General features: G+C 43.0%; 1 protein-coding gene across 12 annotated transcripts in view; it reads left to right on the top strand.

The window, feature by feature from the left end:
• The window catches only part of ATXN1 (ataxin 1), a 406,723-nt gene that overhangs the window by 357,727 nt on the left and 36,045 nt on the right, over window positions 1–12,951 (top strand). Inside the window, exon 7 of one of the 12 annotated variants that reach the window (XM_038584216.1) lies at window positions 4,648–4,771. The exons of the other annotated variants lie outside the window; for them this stretch is intronic. The gene's annotated coding sequence lies outside the window, so the exon portion shown is untranslated. The remainder of the gene's footprint in view (window positions 1–4,647; window positions 4,772–12,951) is intronic. 12 annotated transcript variants of the gene reach the window in all.

The following is a 12,951-nucleotide window of genomic DNA, read 5'->3' as shown; positions in this document are numbered from 1 at the left end:
CTGTGTGATATAATGTCGTTTCCTAGGAAACTGCCAGCATCCAGCTAACCTCCGGGAGGGCAAGTGGTCAGGAAGGTGGAGGTGGTGTTAGAACCGTTATTATTGTTGTTTTTAACAGGCAGACATGTCATGAACTCTACAATGAGAGTAGAGTTTCCATATCTCAGCAAGGCCTCGTAGGTAATAAAAGGTGGACTTCCGAGATTGTTTCTCTAAATGTGGTTATTGGTCTGATCAAGATTTAGCCACAAAAATAAACATAATCTCTGGCACCAAGAGAAAGGTCAGAATGAGTTGAAACTCGGAGGAACAAATAAAGAAGCAGGAAATAATTTTCTTTTTCACACTGGTATAGATGGGGAGTGGGCCGAGGTAGGACTCTCCGGGGAGCCAGCACAGGCAGATATGTGAGTGAAGGTGGTTAACACCTAGAGGCAGACGGTAGCACTTCCATGTAAATGCAGACAAGCAGAAGGAGGTTCCTAAAGCGGACGAAAGGGAAGGAAAAGAAATGAAAATTGTTAAATATGAGGTCACTCCAGACTGTTTGGGTCCAGCAAGATTGCCATTGTCTTACCTAAACACAGCTCAACACCATTTACGAGTTTGAATGCGCTCTGTGGACTAGAGTCTGTGCTATGCGTTGGATACAATTGACATAAGAGTTGAAAAGTGAAATAATTTTCCAAGAGATTTTTCTATTTGGTTTTGTCATAAATTGTCTCCTGCTTACAGATCAGGCTAGGGCCTACGTAGGTTAAGCCCCCGAATGTCATTTAGATGTTTCTCTAGTATAAAGTAGAAGGAAGTAGAAACACTTTGAAAACTGGTCATGCCGTTTTCATCCTCCTTGTTCTACTATTTAAAAAAAAAAAAAAATCAGGGGCACCTGGGTGGCTCAGTAGGTTAAGCGTCCAACTGCTGATTTCGGCTCAAGTCATGATCTCAGGATCGTGAGATCGAGCCCCACCCCCCCAACCCCCTCCACACAGGGCTCTGAGCTGGGCCTGTAACCTGCTTAAGATTCTCCCTCTCCCTCTGCCCATCTCTTCCCTTACTCCAGCACATGCTCTCTCTCAAAATAAATTAAAATAAGAAACAAATTAAAAGAGGGGCACCTGGGTGGCTCAGTGGTTGAGCGTCTGCCTTTGGCTCAGGTCGTGATCCCGGGGTCCTGGAATTGAGTCCTACATCAGGCTCCTGCGTGAAGCCTGCTTCTCCCTCTGCCTATGTCTCTGCCTTTCTCTCTGTGTCTCTCATGAATAAATAAAATCTTTAAAAGAAGGAGAAAGAAAGAAAGAAAGGAAGGAAGGAAGGAAGGAAGGAAGGAAGGAAGGAAGGAAGGAAGGAAGGAAGGAAGGAAGGAAGGAAGAAACTTAAAGAAATTAAATTTCTGATTGGGACAACACACATCTATGCTTTCATTGCACCGTGCACACTTTTAGCTTAGTGCCCATCATGCTGGAAAGACAGGAGAAGCCACATTCAGACTGTAGTCACTAGGTTCTCCCTCTGTTCCCCTGTTCTGATTGGAAGTCCTTTCAAGGAGATATGTATGACACCTGGTCAGATTCTTCTTCCTACCCCACAACCCTGATGCTTCCCCTGGTCCATACAATGTTTATGGAACAATCCCAATGAATGGCTCACTTGCAGTTTCCTAAGTGGGATGTAAGTGGCAGGTTACATTAATGGCCAGTGTGGTATTTATCTTAGGCCAATTGGTCTAAAAGCCTGGGTTCCTGGAACATGAGAGGTAAACGTATCTTTGGGAATTAGAGGCAGACCGTCTTTATCCTTACAACCTAAAAATATCTAGAACTTTGGCACGAAATTATTTCTAAAATGTTGACACTTAGTCAACAATAGGAACTTCACTTAGGGAATTATTTTTTGTAAACCAGATCATCAGACCCAAAGTTGTACCAGCTGCCCAAGTGCCATTGTTTATTATAATTAAAATACCAAGAGGTCTGTAGTCATCCTGCAGAGTCCTCTTTTAATAGACTCTAGCTATCGAACTTCGTGAACCAGACACTTTCAAGTCCTGAGCTTGGAAATTAAAGCCAGCGCCTACTGCCAAAATGCTTTGTCTCATAATCAAAATGATTTCTAGGACCTGCCTCAGGCCCTGAGAAATTCCTGTTGACTTGGCCATTTTTGGTTGGGACTATAGTTCAAAATCACTTAAAAAGATCTCACCAGATGTCACAGCCCAAACATTTATTGGTGATCTCTGGTTCTGGGAGTTGTCTCAGCAAACCCCTCATCTAAATCATGCCGCCCTTCACCTGAGTAACATGAAATGCTTCCAGACTCACCGCTAAATCCACTCTCCACTCCAGACCAACTCAAGAAACAAACCAGAATGGAGAGGAGATTGGTTGAGAGGAGGAGTATCCGGGTAAAATTTGAGAATACAGTGAAAATCAGCTGGTTTGATATGGTGGGAGTAGAAACACACCTCAGTAGGGTTCACCTTAAAAATCTCAGGAGGAACGCATCCCAAGTGGAGGAACACGTTGCCTTCTTCTGTGGCTAGACTGACCATGCTGAACAGATCGATTCGTGTCAAAGAGAACTGGCTTTGACATATGTATACCATGGCTTATTTATATACTTTATTTACTCTTAGTGGAACCTTGAATCAGTCTCTAGATTTGTTTTGGTTCTTCCGTAGAGGCACCATAGAAGCCCAGTCAGCAAATATGCATAAGCATTTAGGATTATTATGAGACACGTTATGGAATTAATTTGTGTAACATTGAATGTGGGTCTGTCATGTATGTGGGCACTATGTGGCTGGTGTCAGGGTTGGGAAGAATGAAAGGCATATGCTTGCCCTCGGGAAGCTGAGACTCTAGAGCTTGATAGGTGCTGCTTTCATGCCAACTCCCTTTGTATTTCTGACACTGTCAACTAGACATTTAGCAACCATTCACTTTCCCAGAAAAACTCTCTTAGAGGTGAAATGACGAGGTAAGGGAGTTGAAGAAAGCAGGCAGGAATGGAGATAGAAAAGGGGGAGGTACAGTCACAAAGGCTGAAGTACACATATATTCTGTAGCTGTCTCTGTACCTCTGAATCATCTCATTCAATCGGCTATTATAATGGCAACTGGAGGAATGCTTACTTCAGCGAGGTGTGCCATAGAAACCACCTAACATAAAGGCACCTGGGTGGCTCAGTTGGTGGGTTGTGCGTCGGTCTCTTGATTTGGCTCAGGTCATGATCTCTGTGGGATCAAGCCCTGCATTGGGCTCCATGATCGGCGGAGAGTCTGCTTGAGATTCTCTCTCTCTGCTCCTCCCCCTGCCTACTCACACAGTCTCTCTCTCCCTCTCTCTCTTTCTCTCTCTAAAATAGATAAACCTTAAAGAAAAAAGAAAGCATGAACATATAATAGTTAGTGCTTTATAGATACTAGTTATAATCCTTCCTTCTTGTCATTAGTGCAGAGTAGGCATTGAAGAAAGGTTTGTTAAATGTGTGCATAGGGGATTAAAGTGCTGGAATTTAAACCTATACATAAACTACATATAATATATACATATAAATAGAGAACCTTGTGTCGTGGGAGTGGGAGCAAGGTGTTCACATTATATTCTGACACAAAGGATCTGAAATCTTACCTGAACCACACTGGCTTCTAAAGTGTCTCTCTGCCCCCACATCACCCTCCATGTACAAAGAAATGACAGCGACATCTCCGTGGTGCTGCTGGTGGGAAGATCCGCGGGGACGTGTCCTTTCATTTCGCTCAGGCGGGGAGAGGTGAGAACAGGAGAGGGACCAGACAGGAATGAAGCAGTGATGCTGATCAGTAATGGAAGCCAAGGTGGTGAGAGGAGGGTAAGGGCCAGGACCGGTACGAGAGCGTGAGCATTTGCAGACAGTGCTAACAAGTGACACCAGGTGGCTTCTCTGCAATGTCCCCTGATGCCAGCCCTGTCCTTTTTCTGCAGTACCAAGACAAAAACTAGCTTCTTGCTTTAGGGGTATAAAGCTCCAGATGGTTACAAATGGCTCCTTGGAGCCCGGGCTCCAATGGCAGCCAGGCAGGAGGAGAACTAGTTGCCCTGTTTCTCCAGAGTCACTAAGTGGTTCACACGGGGGTTAGGCAAGAATGGCCCCCATTGTCTCCAGTTTCTTTATTTTTTTTTAAAGATTTTATTCATTTATTCATGAGAGACACAGAGAGAGACAGAGAGGCAGAGACACAGGCAGAGGGAGAAGCAGGCTGTATGCAAGGAGCCTGATGTGGGACTCGATCCCAGGTCTCCAGGATCATGCCCTGGGCCGAAGGCAGGTGCCAAACTGCTGAGGCAGCCAGCAATCCCTTGTCTCCAGTTTCTGCCCTGGTTCTGCAGAGCACTGGAAGGATCAGATGATCCTTACTGGAGGTTGGCCTCACAGAAAAATCAAATATAATGATTCATGTGTTGAGTTCAAACCAGACAACCGAATTATGGGTCTGACATGAAGACAATTGGGGCAACGTGGGGGGAGGACAAGTTTGGAAAGAGAGTGGAATCTGCTGGGAGTAAATTTATTACTGAACATTTTTTTTAATCTGCAGGTTAGAGCTGAGAGTCATTTTGTTTATAAGTGCTGCAATGTCTTTTCCCTTAATTTGTTTATACAAGTTTTAGGGGCCAGTTACATTTTTAGCATACAATCGACTTTTATTCCCGGAGGACTGCCCCAAGACAATCCATCAGCTATTTCCTCAAAGCTCTGGAAGAGGGGATAAAAGGCATATTTTGAAAGGTGGGTGTGTATGTGCAAAATATGTTTGTTTTAAAAGGATCTTAAATGCTGTAGAAATAATTAGCCATGTGCACGAACCAAAATAATTAATACCAAATGGTACAATATCCTCTCTGAATCCTGTTTCAAAACAGATCTGAATGAAACATTAAGTTCTATCTTCTTTCCTTGTCTCCCCCACCAACCTTATTACATCAGATTTTATAATAACCAGTATTACCCTTTTGGCTATGAATTCAATGTCCCTCTACAGAGCCATCCTCCTAAACCAGCCCGCTTGCCCTTTAGATGCTTCATGTCTTTGGGTATTCCATTATTACTTGCTTTCTCCAGGGGCCCGGAAGTATTAACTGTTGAGCCTTTTCATTGTCTAAAACAAGTTAAATGCTGTAAATGTGCTACTACATTGAAGAAGCTGCTAGCAATAAGGTTACCTCGTCCCTGGGAATCATTTATCTAGAATCAGTAAAGGTGTTCTCATGCGCTGGACTCAAACTTCTTATCTTGTTGTGTTGTTCTATAACAAACGGAAGGGGCTATTCTAGAATCCAGAATATAGGCAGAGGCCTCAGATGATGTGTTGGGATGATGGAGACAGACATCTAAGAGTAGGGTGTGTGTGTGTGTGTGTGTGTGTGTGTGTGTGTGTGTGTGTGTGGTCTCCACGGTATCTTTTCAAATGTAAACTCACTAGATCACCAAGAGGAATAAGAAGGTGATCTTCATCTGCGTTACCTCTCACTCACCAAGTATGTTACCATCAGAAGAGTTGAGATTGGCTTCAGGGCTCCCATGAACGAGCCCTAGGCTTAAAACCAGTTGAAGAGAGAGCAAACCACAGGCACAATGTTTTCCAAGAGGTTTACTTCCCTTAAATTGAAACATAATCATGTTTCCTGGCTTTCAGGGCACTTGTACAAAGCCCATCTGTTTATTCAAGCATTTGCTTGATGATGTGGGAGGCTCAGCCAGTGTAATCCCAGGCATGCGATTTTCAAATGCTGAATGTTATTCAAGCACATTGTTTCCCATTAACATGCGTAACTTTAAAATAAGATAATCAATAATGCAAATTTATCCATTGAATCTTGAGGATGGAAAACACATTTAAGATGTCACAAAGTATATCCATGCTGCTACTTTAAAGTAAGACTATAAAACTGTTCTCTTTGAAGTCATCTGTGTCGCACAGCTTTTTTTTTTTTTTTCTCTCAAAGATTTTATTTATTTATTTGAGAGAGAGAGCACACATGAGCAAGCTGGGGGAGAGGAAGAAGGAGAGAAAGAATTCTAAGCAGACTCCATGCTGAGTGGAGCCCATCTTGGGGTTCGATCCAATGACCCTAAGGTCACGACCTGAGCCAGAACCAAGAGTCAGACGCTTAACCCACTGAACCACCCAAACACCCCTAAAGTCATCTGTGTCCACACAGCTTAATCCAGTGGTTATTAACAACCACATTCTGGGTTAGGTTCTTCTAGAAGCTCACCAGTGCTTGCATTGTTCAGCATAGGTTGAGAACCAGTGGTCTAATCCAGTGGCCTTTCTTCCATCACGTCTTTCTTAGTTTCTCGGCTATATCTATAATATAGTTGATGGCCTTAGCTTCTTTCCATCTTCTTGACTACTTTCCCTCTCTTCAAGTTAAAGTTTAAATTTAGGTGTCTGTCTCCTCCCTCTTTTCTGCCCTCCTTAGGTATCTCTCCCAGCCTCAACTTCCCTTCTGGGGTATCGGTACTGCTTCTGAAATGTTGGTCTGCTTACCTGCTCCACATCCTCACAGATGAGCTCCATATGTTTGTTTTAGTGCCATATAAATCAAAATGAATCTTAGACGGATTACCCTTTCCTCCTCCAGAACAACATCCTTTTCATTTTATTTGTCTGATAATGGTCATGCTCTTCTTGTTCCCCTATAAGCACTCTCATTCCTTTGGCTTGAATTTAGCTTCATCCAGGAATTCACGGAGCCTTGCTAATTCTTCTTACCTCTTTTCTATACACGCCATAGCTACGTTAGTCAAGACCCTAGGAGCCTGCACGGAGTTCACTGTAGCCTTCTGCGTAGCGAGATGGGGCAGAGAGTGAAAGAGGCAGTGAAGTAGGAGCTGGAGAGACAGCATCCTGGTCTTGATTCTGCCTTTAATTAAAACACACTCTAAAGCTCTATGACCTTAATAATACAAGCCAGTTCTCTGGGCCTCGGTTTTGCCACCTATAAAATAAGAGATTTCATTTTATAAATGGAGTTATTAACTAATTAGAAAGCCTATGTGGAATTCGTATAAATTCCTTAGGGATTTGGGTTTCTTGGCCTTATGCTGAAACCGGCATCTGAAATGCTGATGAAAAAAAGATGACAGGGGATGGTGCTACACGCCGTTTTACTGTCACACATGACCCTCTGTTCTGATTTATTCCATGATTACTGCTCTTACAATCTGGACCTCTGAAACAGCAACACCAAATACAGGAGGGGTTGGGGATTTTTATGTTTTTTTTTTTTCCTGAGCACCATCCAAATGTTGGTTGCTCACTATTTATCTTCCTAAAAATGTTTGACAAATGCGTAATTTGAAAATTAGCTTACTGTCCTTGAGCTACCATTTAGAAGAGAAACCTGGGCCCAAAAAAGTTTGTACACAGCTACTATGCTGGGATCTTAAAAAATCAGATAACCCAGAGTGGCCTGAATACATGACATGTTTTCCCACAAGGAATTTCAAGCAACTTTCCTGATATCAGTACATTTGTCCTTATGATATTTTTATTTTATTTTATTTTATTTTATTTTATTTTATTTTATTTTATTTTATTTATTTTATTTTGTTTCAGAACAGGTCACACTGTTCTTGGCAGTATACAAGATGAGAAACTGAGGAATTTTCATTTAGTCTACCTCTCTGCCAGTTTTCTGCCAAGGAAAATTGAGAGAGAAAAAAACAGTGTGAAGGAAAATACTAACACTTACTTGGGCCCTGACTATAGGTTTTGAAAAGTTTCTTCATCGAAGGGCAGAGTACATTCCTATTCCCACATCGTTGCCAGAAACAAAGAGATGATGCTTAGAATCAAATACAGTCCTATTTCATTTCACCATTGCTTTGAGACTCAATAAGACAGAAGAGTGGAGCCATTTTCTAGCAAAAGTCAAAAGACGTCAGAAAAACTTTTATGTGGAGCCTTCCAAGCCATAGGATGAGCAGGGAAGAGGTGGAAAATTCATGATTTGTGCAATGGCTTAGTCCCTGATTCTTCCATCCAAAGAACACTGGAAGTATTTTACAGACTGTGGGCAGGAACCAGAGGAGGCAAAAGGGAGTCACTACTCGGATGTTGCCCGTGTGTGGAGATAAGAAATCCAGGTATTTGCTTATTTGCAGCCAAGCCACACAGGTACTGTAAGCAAGAGGCACGTTCAAGGCAACATGCCTTCATGGCTTCTTTCATTGTGTTGACAATGTAGAGCTCTCAGGAGGAAGAGTGGAGAGTGGTGACAAGGAAGGCATGAGCTCCACCCATGGCACACCCAGAGTAAGCCCTTCATCTGCTATTTTTAAGAAGCAGTGTTTGGAGCTGGAGGTGTTTGTGGTTATGGGAGAAGGCAGGAGGAGGCAATTCAAGTTGCCAGTCTGAAGGATGGGGAGGGAACAGAAAGGAACAGTCATGGCTTTCTCATGGATGAGGTTTCCTCTTCCCCACCAGGCTCATCCAGCAGGGTAGAAACTGCTCTTCTTTGCGTTTTCACTTAAAAGAACCTGCGGGGAAAGTGGCAGATGAGTCACCTGTCGCAAAGAGTAGGTGTTCATACCACTGAGGGAAAAAGAAGATGGCAGTGAATCACCACTGCGGTTTTCCATAAGGCTGAATTACCATTTCTTAGCACCTCTGCTTTTTAGGTGAGCGGCACACAAGGTTGTAGAGTAGTAGCATCCGTGGGCAACTGGATTCGGCTCTCAGCAGACTGATCAGTCCAAAGAAGGGGGCTGTAGACCTTCTTTTTCTTCTTCTCTATTTTGTTGGAAGTGAGTTAAAGATAGTTAAACACTGCACATAACAGAAGCCTTCATGATTAAAACAAATACATGTCCTTATTAAGGGAAGGAGAACCATGGAAAGATGTGCACAGTGGGATTTGGAGATTCGGGTTGTGCCAGAGTCCCAGGACTCAGGAGCGTGGGGCTGGCAGGTCCCGGTCGTAGAGCTTCTACTTAGGATTTGGTCTGTGCTTCCACGGAGCTTCCTGCTCATCAGAGCACCAGAGGCCTGGCATTTATGTGGAGCATTCCTTGTGCCTGTCACAAACTGGGGAAAGAGTCCACGTGGCAGCAGGCACCAGCCACCCTTTCTTTCCTCCTGAACTAGGTGCTGTCCCAAGAGCAGCTCGGGGCTCTTTGCAGAACCCTGCCCTCCCACATCATAGGAAATTAAATGATGCTCTAAACATCTCACACACATGCCAAAAGACTGGATTTTGCTTTCTGGGGAAGGCAAAGTTCAGTAAAAGCAAATTCCTTGCAGGTCAACAAATAAAATTGGAGCTCCGTTCGTTTATAGGTTGGCCTGGAACTCAGTATTTCATTTGTGTTTCTCTATAGTTGGAACATTTCTGTGCTTTAAAAACAGAGTGTCCCTGGCTTTATTGCGGGGTGCCTACCACATGTCAAGCACTGTCCTAGATACAAGGGAGGAGCTACGTAGGCGAACATGTGCGTCCCTCGGGGATCTTAGCAGCGATTCTCAATCTTAGCTTAGGTTCCATATGCCTGGTCCCACCCAAGGCTTTATGACCTGTTGGTTTGGGGTGTGGCTTGACCAACAGGACTTTTAAAAATCTCCCCAGGTGATTCTGACATCCTGCCAAGGTTAAGTGTCACAGGTTTCCAAATGTAGCTGCCAGTCAGAATCACCAGGGAAGTTTTTAAAAATATAGATTCCTAGGTCCCAGCCCAGATCTGCTACATCTTGGAAACCTATGGAGGTGAATTTTCACAAGGTCACAAGAGTTTCTGATAATCGACTCAGTTGCAGAACTTTCACTGTCACGTACTCGTACACAACAGCGATCTAAAAACTTAATGCTGTGGTGAGGGAGCTTATAAATCCATGCTTTTAATGAAAACATCATCTTACATACTGTCCTTGAGCGAGGTTTCAAATCAACTGTGAAATAGGAAACAAAACCCACCCGTCCAGTGCATTACTCATGCCTGGGCTGTTTGTGGTTTGCGTACACGTACCCGGCTGGCCCCTTCTGATCCCCTGTGGAGAGCTTGCTGGGAAGTTCTCAGCGGCTAACGCTGTGTCTTTTTTACTATATGTTTATGGTGGGTTTGTTTTATCACTTGCCCTGGAAATGTTATTGATTGACTCAGTCACTGCCAATTGCTGATGTTTACCACCCCGTCCACTGTTGCATGAGTTAACCAGAGCAGAATGGAAGCAAACTAGAGATTTTTGGAAACTATAGAAAGAAGAAAGATCCTGGTTTTTGAGACATGTGCTTATGAAAAAAATGTGTCGTATAAAATAGATATGTTCTATATTATATATAAGATGTAATATATAATATATATTTTATACAAAATATATTTTTATATCATATGTAATGTGTTATATAGCATTACATTTATTTGTATATATGTAATATGTATAAAATATGTCTATTTAATAATATATAATATCTGTGTAAATTATATATTTTATATACATATTATATATGTACACATATGCATATTGTATATTTTTCATGGGAAAAGCCTAACCTGTTTTAAGAAATTACCCCACACTGAAATAAAGGCTTTTTCCTCCAATTCCCAATCAAAAGTGTAGTCTGTAAAAGAGCAGGAACGTGGTGGCCCTCAGCACACATCTGGAACTCTGTCTGGAATCATGAAATCCATGAAAATCAGGGCACGCTGATGGGCCCAAGGTAAAACACTGAAACAAGGCCCCGGGTTCCCTTTGCTCTGTTGGAATACCATTATAAGGAAAATTTATCAATACCACATATTTAAGAATGAAGCAAAACTTTTAAAAAAAAATCAATCAGGAAAAATGGTAGATCTCTGAGCAGGAGACCAAGAGCAAAGCTCACAGTGAAAATACTTGGTGGCAGATAATGAAAATACTGAATGTGCTGGCAGGATTCTCAGTATACTCAGACCATCTCCTTCCCCCTATAAAGAAAAAAGAAGTGAACATTGATGTAGCTTCTACTGAATGCCAGAAGCACATTTTAGCTAATATGAACTGCATGCCATACTCAGTGTTTAGGTAGTGTGCTAAGTGCTTAATACTTAGTACCTCCCTTAGTGTTCACCCCACTCCTGCGGGACATTTTCAGATCTATCTATCCCCATTTTAAGATGAGGAAGCAGAGACTTGCCTTCTGTTACATCCTGTAAGCACAGGCTCCTATCAGGTCTATTACAGATGACCTCCCAAAGCAGGAGCAAGGGCGAGCCCTTTCTCTGGGCAAAGGGTAGTCCTTACTCATGATGGGTATGAAAAAAAGTGGGAGATAGGAGTCTTTTTTCCCCAGTAGTTGAGACATTTTGAAGGAAGACTGGCAAACTTAGGGGAGGAACTGGACATGGGAGTGAAGCGGTAGGAAGGCACCAAAAATGATGCAAAACCATTGGCACCAGTATGGACTCAAGTGGATTCTGGCTTGAGAGGCATGAGGGGGGAAGTTGGAGCAGACGTGTGGAAATGCCCTACTGGCAGTCAGGGGTATGAGACTGAAGTCTAGGTTAAAAAAACGTATTCTTTTCGTGATAGACATTGTGCTTTGTCACGTGCGTGGTCCTGTGGCACAGCGATCTTTTGAAGACCTCATTATTGTCTACCTGTCACAGATGAGGAAACAGAGGCTCAGAGAAGTAAACTATCTTCCGAGGCCACGGTGTGAATAAGGAAAATGAACTTTGTTGTCAACGGGGCACTGGCTGACTTTGATGCATTTCATTTGTCCGTTAAACATTTTATTGCCAGTTTAGAGTACGGCCCTTCCTTCCGTGCTTCCAGCTGACAGCAACGTTATTTGTTGTCTTTCATTTGCTATTAGGGCCTGAGCTGAAATAGCCTGCCAGTCTTTTGTGTGTGCATTTATAATGCTATAGAGATTCTGGTTAGGGGATGGGTATTCTAAAGAGGTTAAGCAGGAAAGAGATTGATTTAACTTATAATGAGTGTTTGTACCCAAAGAGTGTGCTGTGTTCTGTGTTCAGAGGAGCCCAAAAGCTGCTTTTTATACTGCAGGAAAAAATAGCAAATAATACAGACAAACCCAAATTTAAAACATGAGTGCATTTGGATTTTATTTTTGAATGTAGATGTAATTGAGCATTTGTTCTGCAGACCAGGCTTCAGTCCAGTTTAGGGAGAAAAACATATCAATTCCCCCAGCATGGATTATTTCCTAGAAGACCGTTTAAGAGACTTGGTAAACTTTCTGAACCGATAAGACTTGAAATCCCTCGTTAACGGAGGTGAGGCAAGGAACCTTTTAATTAGACGACGTTTCACCTCGTGTCTCTGCTTGGAATTGACTGGTGCATGTGATTCTCAAAGGAGCCCAGGAAGAGAACTCAAGGGAGGCAAGAATTTTCCTAATACAGGTGAAAATGTGACCTAAGTGAAGGAGGCAGGGCGGAGGCCCTTCTCAAGAGATAATCCTAACATCAACAGCCAGCGTTCATAGGTCTCTCAGTATGCCAGACCCTGGCTTAAGTTCTTTGAATGTGTGAACTCACAACAAGCCTATAGGGTAAATGCTGGTATTATTCCCACCTTAGAGAAAAAGGGACGGAGGCACAGCTGGCCGGTAAAGGAGCCTGAATTACAACTCTGGCAGTAAGGATCCCAAGCCTGTGTCCTCAATCCCACACCAGAAGGTCATTTGATGCTCAAAAGCGGTTCATTGCTAGAAGTCACTTGTTTTGAGAGACTCCAGCCCGTATGCTAGGAACTGACCCCATTGTTCCATGCAATTCCAAAACAACTCCATGAGGTAGGGTTTATTACTATCTCCATTTTTCTTCAAGAGAAAATCAAAGCCTGGAAAGTTGAATAGCTTCCATCACGTCACCAACCACCAAATGCCAGAAGCCATCGGTCGAGCCTAAATCCGCGTGACACCAAAGTCCGACCAGGTGTGGATGGCCCAGCAGGACAA

The sequence above is a fragment of the Canis lupus genome, chromosome 35 (assembly GCF_011100685.1).
Source record: "Canis lupus familiaris isolate Mischka breed German Shepherd chromosome 35, alternate assembly UU_Cfam_GSD_1.0, whole genome shotgun sequence".
In the NCBI taxonomy this organism is placed as follows: Eukaryota; Metazoa; Chordata; class Mammalia; order Carnivora; family Canidae; genus Canis; species Canis lupus.
This window is presented reverse-complemented; position numbering and strand designations above follow the sequence as displayed.